This window comes from Siphateles boraxobius, unplaced genomic scaffold (assembly GCF_051911475.1).
Source record: "Siphateles boraxobius isolate OS27281-9 unplaced genomic scaffold, OSU_SipBor_1 13, whole genome shotgun sequence".
Classification (NCBI taxonomy): Eukaryota; Metazoa; Chordata; class Actinopteri; order Cypriniformes; family Leuciscidae; genus Siphateles; species Siphateles boraxobius.
This window is the reverse complement of record NW_027508733.1, coordinates 20,521,842-20,529,755: the sequence shown is the minus strand read 5'-3', so window position 1 is coordinate 20,529,755 and position 7,914 is coordinate 20,521,842.

The following is a 7,914-nucleotide window of genomic DNA, read 5'->3' as shown; positions in this document are numbered from 1 at the left end:
ACCCCTTTCGTGAACTAATTTTAAAATCCAGCGTTTGATTACTAGCAGTAGCAGTTGCAACTTGCTAACATTTTTCATTTCACTGCTTCAAAGTTTCCGTGAACTTTACATTGATTCATTTCCTCATTCTGCACCAACTCAAATTATCCTCTGAAACCACTTTCTTTGTAATTCATAATAATAAAAAAAGAGAAACTGACAAAAAAAAAACTGATAGCTGTGCCACCAAAAGCCAATTAGCCATCAATGTTCGTGGGTTTTATAGCATTTTTAGAATCTGACACTATCATGCGGTTCACATAGGCCTACATTTCTCCACATGTGCAACTCATATGTAAAATTGTCATTGGCAATTAATAGGATATGCAGAGACTGAAATGTATAAAACTTGAGTCCAAATGCATGCAGACACTAGAACAAAGTACGCCTGTTGTAACCTACTGTTATCATAGTAAGAACTGCTGCCCAAGCAAAGCTTGAAGGCTAACCTTTTAAGTTTCCTGTAATACTAAAACTCTTCTGTCAGACGAGTTTCCCAGAAGCAGACAACCCTTTTATGCATTGTCTTAGCTTTGCATCTGCCTCCACACCCAGCTGGTGAGAAGAAAACTGCAGTTAGTGCATGTTAGTGGTGCATATTTAAAACGAAACTCAGCGATGGGGATCAGAGATGAACCTGTGGCCGAGGACCTAAACCACGAACGGCAGATCTTGAGGTTGAGTTATGCAGACATTTCCATGGTACGACTGGGCACAGCTGAGACTGGTCACATGACACTAACATTTCTATGTTTAGTATTAGCTGATTGAAAAATGGTGCTTTGTGTAAAAGACAAATATTGTGTGAAAAACGTCTTTAAGACTGTAATCAATTGCTGTGTTCACGCTGTGCCGTAATTAACGTAACTATTTAGACTTGTAAAAAGCAGACACGTTATTGTAGAACTCATACTCACAACATCAGACTCATAATTTTCTGAGAGCTACGACATGTACCATGTGACCGCTGTACCACACGGCCACTGCAGATTTAATTTGGAATTCATTGAGCAAGACAATGTTTAAGTGTGAATCCATGGACGTGAACAGCTCCAAGTACAACGTCACATGTTGTCATCTCTTACTTACGGTAATTACGACAAGGCATGCATGCAGAAATGCTTGGATACAGTGCTTAGAAACATTTTTTACAGTTAATATTCATGAACAGAGATAACATATTTTATATTGTCGCCTGCCACTTTTAATATAATTTTTGTACCCTTGTTTTTGCTTCACGTGCACAAACCAGCCCATTTTTCATCCTACAGTTGTTGTTGTTTTTTAACTAATATTGACACAAGACTGAAATGCATGGTAGTCTTGCAGTACGTTTACAGAAGGGTTGCTTTGTGAGTACACAAAGTGAAAACCCTCATGTGATTTCTTGACAGGCTTTTTTTTTTGCTCTCCGTCCAGGTCTGTTAGTTTCCTGTGTAGTTTGCAAGAGAAGAATGGTGATCTGTTTAAATGTTCATCTTATTTATGCAGCTGTTGGGGCTGAATGGACCTTTAATACCATCATAGTTTTTCCTTTCTGTCCTTCTCTACTGCTTTCGGACAACACCAAGCTGTTCTGGATGCTTCTCATGCTTTTCCAGCTGTCCAGTCACAACACCAGGGTTAACCTTTGACCCTGGTCCACCACCATGGCGAATTAACAGTGAGTTTTTCTGCAGCATGGAACCAGACTTCAGATTCTGGCTATTCGTCAGTGATCGTGCTTGCAAATCCTACATGCTTTGTCCTTGTTACCCCAGTTCTCATGACATTAATTTAACAGTATATGGTTTGTGTAATTAGTGCTGGGACATTTTTTTGGTGTCACACCTATGTGGGACGTGCTACGTGTGGTCTGTCCTCGTCTTTCTAGTACAACGCTGCTTGAGCCCCCTCACATGCAACCTTTAACATGACACATGCTTCAGAAGGCCAAAACCACCTTGTCTTAGCATCCACGTTGAATGCTGCAAACATTACCCTTGAAATTAAAAATCACTGCCCCTCATTTACCGGTCATGACCGAACCTGCACTTCGAGTATAGGCAGAACCTCACCAAATGATCTGTTGTCTAATTACGGGCTTTCAAAGCTAATTGTGTTACATCTTTGCTGCTCAAGGGCTCTGAAGGCCTGCACTGCAAATGACATGATTTATTACTCCACGCTTCGAGAAAGGCCAAGGAATCCTTGTGGTCCCGGACAGGTGGGAAGACTACCAACCTGCATCTTCTAAAGGGTCTCCGGACCATCAGCTCCAAGACTCAGCTCTAGCATTCTCTGGTTAAATGTCAGCTCAGATAGTCTCAGATCATCGGTTAGGAGAAGCTTTTACAGGCACATAACTTACAGGATATCATTACTTTGTGAAGAACAGCTGGTGTTCTTGTTAGATTGCACATGTGCCATTTAAAGACACTTGGCATTTAAAGTTTGGCTTTCAGCCCTTTCCGACACCTCAGGAACACCCCTGCGAAAGACTTTTCAAACGGCACCCAACTGTGCAAAATCCTGGAGAACTTGTGCAAGTGCCTTAACTAACAATGTGGTTGCAGTCTCGTGCCTCACGGTGAGACTTCAACATCCTTGAGGTTTCACTGAGTGGAAAATACAGCCAACCCACGCATACCCGAAACAGACGCATCTACTTCGCTTGTGAGGATAAGTGCAAGCCCAGAAAGACGGGTGTTGTAACGTAAACCCTTTATCTGTGCAACTGGATCCCGTGGCCTTGGGAAAACGAAGCTACTAATGTGACACATGCAGGTGTTGATTAAAGAACCGCAGTGGGCTTGCGTAAAGTGCATCTCCCTTCGGCAGTTTCTTTATCTGCATAATAGATATCAGGGGTGACCTGTATTGTGCAAAAGGGGCCGTCCCTTGCTCTGTGCTTGAAGGGTACAAGTGTCTGAAATGTGTTAGAAGTGTCACGTCTAATGAAAGTGGGCTGCAGGGCGCACAAAAAATGGCAGTTATTAGTGGTGCCTGTAGGCATGAATGATACCTCAGATTTTGCGGCTTGTTGAAAAGAGGTGTGCTTTACTGTGCTAACAACCTGACTAGCGAATTTCATTTGGCGTACAACAAAATTGGCAAAATATAGCTAATCCAGCAGACTTACGTTGGAGGGATCCGCGCCACATCTAGAGACCTGAAAATTGTAGAGACTTTAGAGCTAGTGGCAAATAAGAGTATCCACAACATAGAAAAGGAAACACACATAAGTTCTAGGAGAACAACATTGAACTTGATCGCCGCATTTTTATAACGCTGTGTCATGCTGCAAGAGACATGAGCGCACCGGTCAAAAGCGTCCATCTAGCGCATGTGTAAAAACAACGGAAAGTGGAATGCAAAAACACATTCTGTGTATAGTGTAGTGTAGTGTAAAAATCTCATTAACCTATTTTCCCTGTATACCTTAAACGTGCATGTACACATTTTAATCATTATATCATATCAGGACAGTTGTATTGCCGTCATTTTTTTGACGTCATGCCATCCTTAAAATATCAAAATGAAAAAACATCACAGAAGCTCTGGCAACCACCCACGACACTCTAGCTCTTATAAGCACTCTTATGGTGGCAGCTTTTGCACAGTCAAAGCCACTCTAAAAATATTGTTTTTATTACAATTCATGCCAAGGAACAGCATGTACGTGGTATTCAACTTCCAGATTCCATTGAGCCAGGATCCTTCGACTTAATGCACCAAGGTCCTTTTATGGTACTGTAAACAGAGTGCTTTAAATCCAGCTGAGAAATAGAGAGAAAAGAAATGAATGAACACAGGAAACCTCACTCTGGCAGGAAGTGGGAACGGCTGCTATGGTAACAAACTGAAAGAAGGAGCCCTGGTGGAGCTCTCGCAAATCGCTCTCTTTTGACGTCATTTCGCGCACAGAGAGAGCGAGTGAGAACAGCTGCCGAAGACATAAAATAAACAAAGGAGGGGATGAACTTTAGAGTGCTCGCTCAGAAATGCTACACGAGGGCCATGATCCGATGTTTGGAATGGCACTGTCTTCTCAGAAAGTCTTTATGCAGCTTTGTATGCTATATTTTTGTGAATTTATAAATTGGTGAAACCTTCATGGCAAAATATAGCCAACATGTATTTTGAAAATATATTTTTGAATATGGCTTAAAAAAAAAAAAAAAAAAAAAAAAAAGATCTAGAGATATATTTTTAAATACTTTATATATTTAATATATTTTAAATAAAACACTTTTAAATACTTGCATATAGCCTATATACATATATATATATATATATATATATATATATATATATATATATATATATATATATATATATATGTATATAGGCTATATGCAAGTATTTAAAAGTGTTTTATTTAAAATATATTAAATATATAAAGTATTTAAAAATATATCTCTAGATCTTTTTTTTTTTTTTTTTTGCCATATGGGCTGTACTAAAAAAAAAATATTTTACAAAATTGTCTATTATGATGCAATTACTGGACGCTAAACAAAAAAAATGACTGTAAATGTCATCTTTACCAGTGATTTTGTATGTTTGCTAGTTAAATGTACCACACTAGTGTCATAAAGAGCCCGAAAGCTATTTGCAGTCTAGATCAATGAGGAGAACCTGAGTGAAGCCCGTTCCCGGTGACCTTCCTCTGACCTTTAACGCCTCTCAATAACCAACCGGCTCGATTAATAGTGCTGCGATCGCGATTCCTCTGGAAATTTACGCTCTGGATTCTTGTAGGCAAGCCATGATTTGAATGAATAATATGAGTCAGTGGTTTCCTTTAATGCTGCAATCAAAGACATGACATCTGGGCAAAGTCTTCTGGGTCCCGAAATGAGGTGTGATTTGTTGTGTTGCGTGTTGTTGTGTTGCGGGACTGAAAGAGAAGCTGAGAGACAGAGTGAACCAAAACACTGTCATCCACTCCATGAGGCCCCTCTGTCTATATCAGTGATTATGTATGTCTGAATTTCAGCTGATGTTTATGTGTCAGCCTCACAAAAGCCCCTACCATGTTATCCGTTCCCTCCCACTTACCCGTTAGTTCTGTTCTGTGATAATCGTACGGGCAGCTATGTTTCCCATACGGCCCTGTCTTAACACCCACCCACACACTTTAGATCACAGAAATGCGCTGATAAGGACAGGTGCTGCTTGTGTGTGTGTGTGTGTGTGTGTGTGTGTGTGTGTGTGTGTGTGTGTGTGTGTGTGTGTGTGTGTGTGTGTGTGTGTGTGTGTGTGTGTGTGTGTGTGTGTGTGTGTGTGTGTGTGTGTGTGTGTGTGTGTGTGTGTGTGTGTGTGTGTGTGTGTGTGTGTGTGTGTGAAAGTTTTAGGGGGTTGAGTGACATACTAAATTATTTCTGGCTCGATGTGTAAAGAAACAGCAGCCACCTCCCACTGGGTAAACATAAAATACTTAGCATCAAACTAGTCAAGTCATTTCTAGTAATGGTATATAAGTGTGGCTGGTTTTACTTTCAAGTTTAAAGTCAATATGTTAATTTAGTTTGCAAATCAATTTTACTTCTGTATTTCCAAAATTAGATAGGATATTCAACAAGAAAAATACTTTAAAAAATATGAAAAATACAAAAAAAGAGAGAAATATTTGCAATTATTACATTAAAAAAATACAATGGTCATCAATAGAAACATGCTTTTTGGGTCCTGATAGTGTATATTTCCAAAAATGTATCAGCTTATGCTAACAAACCAAACTTTGACCATTTCATCTGGGATTGATTGGATCGTAAATAGTGGGTGTTACCTACCAGAATGGAGCCACGTGATTGGATGGGGAGGGGTTGAAAAGATGAACTAGTGATGCTTTTTTCAGAAGATAACAATTTGTTACAAATAATTGTTTCTTTAAAGGGGATCTAATATGCAAAATTTTCATTTTAGGATGCAATTGTGAGGGAATGGCCCCAAATTTTTGCAAGCTCCGTCTAGCGTGTTTACATAGAAAATAATGGAAAAGCAGCACAGTGGAATGTAAATGCGTTCTGTGGAATTGGCCCCATACTGTTTATCCTGTTTTGTTGTTTCGGGAATATCCGAGGCACAACCTTTAAAGGCACAGCCCTCTTCTGGAAAGGGAGGCGGGGAGCAGCACCTCATTTGCATTCAAAGATACACACACAAAAACAGTGTGTTTTTGCTTCCACCTAAAAAGGTGCATTTTGGCGTTGTATGTGGGTTAACTTAAGTTGAAATTTCACAGATGACACATTCTGGGGACACTTAAGACTTATATTACACATTGTAAAAAGAGGCATAATAGGTTTAATTTATGTAATAAAACCAGGAATATATAAAAAGTAAATAGTTTGAGGATTTTGAGGATGTCGAAATCGCTCTACTGTTTATGAGGACTATGAGTATCTAATAAAACAAATCAGGTTTTAAATAGATCCTTGGCATATTCAGCTGTCAAAATACTTTCTTACCTTTGAAATGTTAGCCACACCAAAACATGGGGCGTTTAAGCCAGTGAAATCTTGTGCAATACATGTATCTATTCCCACAGTTGGCATTTGTATGCTTGGTATGCAGTGTTTCCACCTTTTCAAGATCTCTTTGTTGAGAGGAACCTTTAAAGGGGAACTTGGCAACTATTTCAACTTAATAAAACCATTTAGAAATCATTTGGATGGTTAAATAACCTGTTTCGGTGAAAATTGTGACTTTCCCCGCTCCCCCCAACGTTCCCAGGCGGAAAACTAACCTTGCAACATGGGGACTAACGTCCCGGTAAGTTTGAAAAAGGAAGTCTCGTGAGGAGCGAGAAACACGAACTGCTTTACGGCAATATGACAGTGTTGTGAAATATACGCCCCACGGCTGTAGGGGGAGCTCACTGAGACAACATGTGACAACAAAAGTGACAATCAGCGAAGAAATGGCTAGAGTTGCCAAGTTCCCCTTTGAAGTTCCCATATTATGCTTATTTACAAGTTCAATATTTTATTTTTGGGGTCTGCTAATACATTTACATGATTTAAATTTCAAAAAACATAATTTGTCTCATACTATACATTGCTGCAGCACCTCTTTTCACCTACTGCTGTTAACGCTCTGCTTTAGTTCTTGTCTCTTTAAAGCTGCTTTTCCAAAAGTCTGTTGTGATTGGTCTACTGTTAGAGCTTGTGTTGGAAATGTGAAGGCCCTTACTATAATCGGGTTTCTCTATGCCTCACGAGCAGGTGTAAACCATATTATATCTATGGTAACTATAGTGTTTGTATTGTAAGTCCATACAATGTTTTAACGCCCTAACAAAGAAAAAAACAGTCTCCTCGGCATAGCGAAATCACTTACCCAATTATTCTTTGAGGATGGACCAAAGCAGCCTGTAGGCAGACATTATGCAAGCTTGTTACAGTCAAAGAAATAATAGCAAGACTACAAACGAGATGTTTGAGGCAGAGTTTTTTCTGTTGGAGATATTAACTCCTTTTGTGCTTTATAAATGTACAGATTGTTCACATGCAACAGTTATATTTCACATTAAAGAAAAAGGTCAACAAAAAAAAGCATGATAGGTGCTTGTTGCATCAGCCTCTGTACTGCACATAATAAGATTAGATATTAATTCAGACTGATTTTTTGTCACTAAATCATTTTGATGACCTACTTTCAGACACATATCCTCCAGAGATATCCACCATATTTAGTCCCTCTGGGCCACAAGAAAGGCCTCTAGCATCTGAGGAACTTTCGCTGGGTTTCAAAATAAACACTTCTCGGTTGGATTTAATTGTTCATGGAGGGATCATTCAAGAACCCGGAATTGCTGTCCTCGCCTTTCTATGGGTAGGGGGGTGGTTCAATCAATAGGGATTTTGTTAAGCAGGCCGGTGGAGAAGG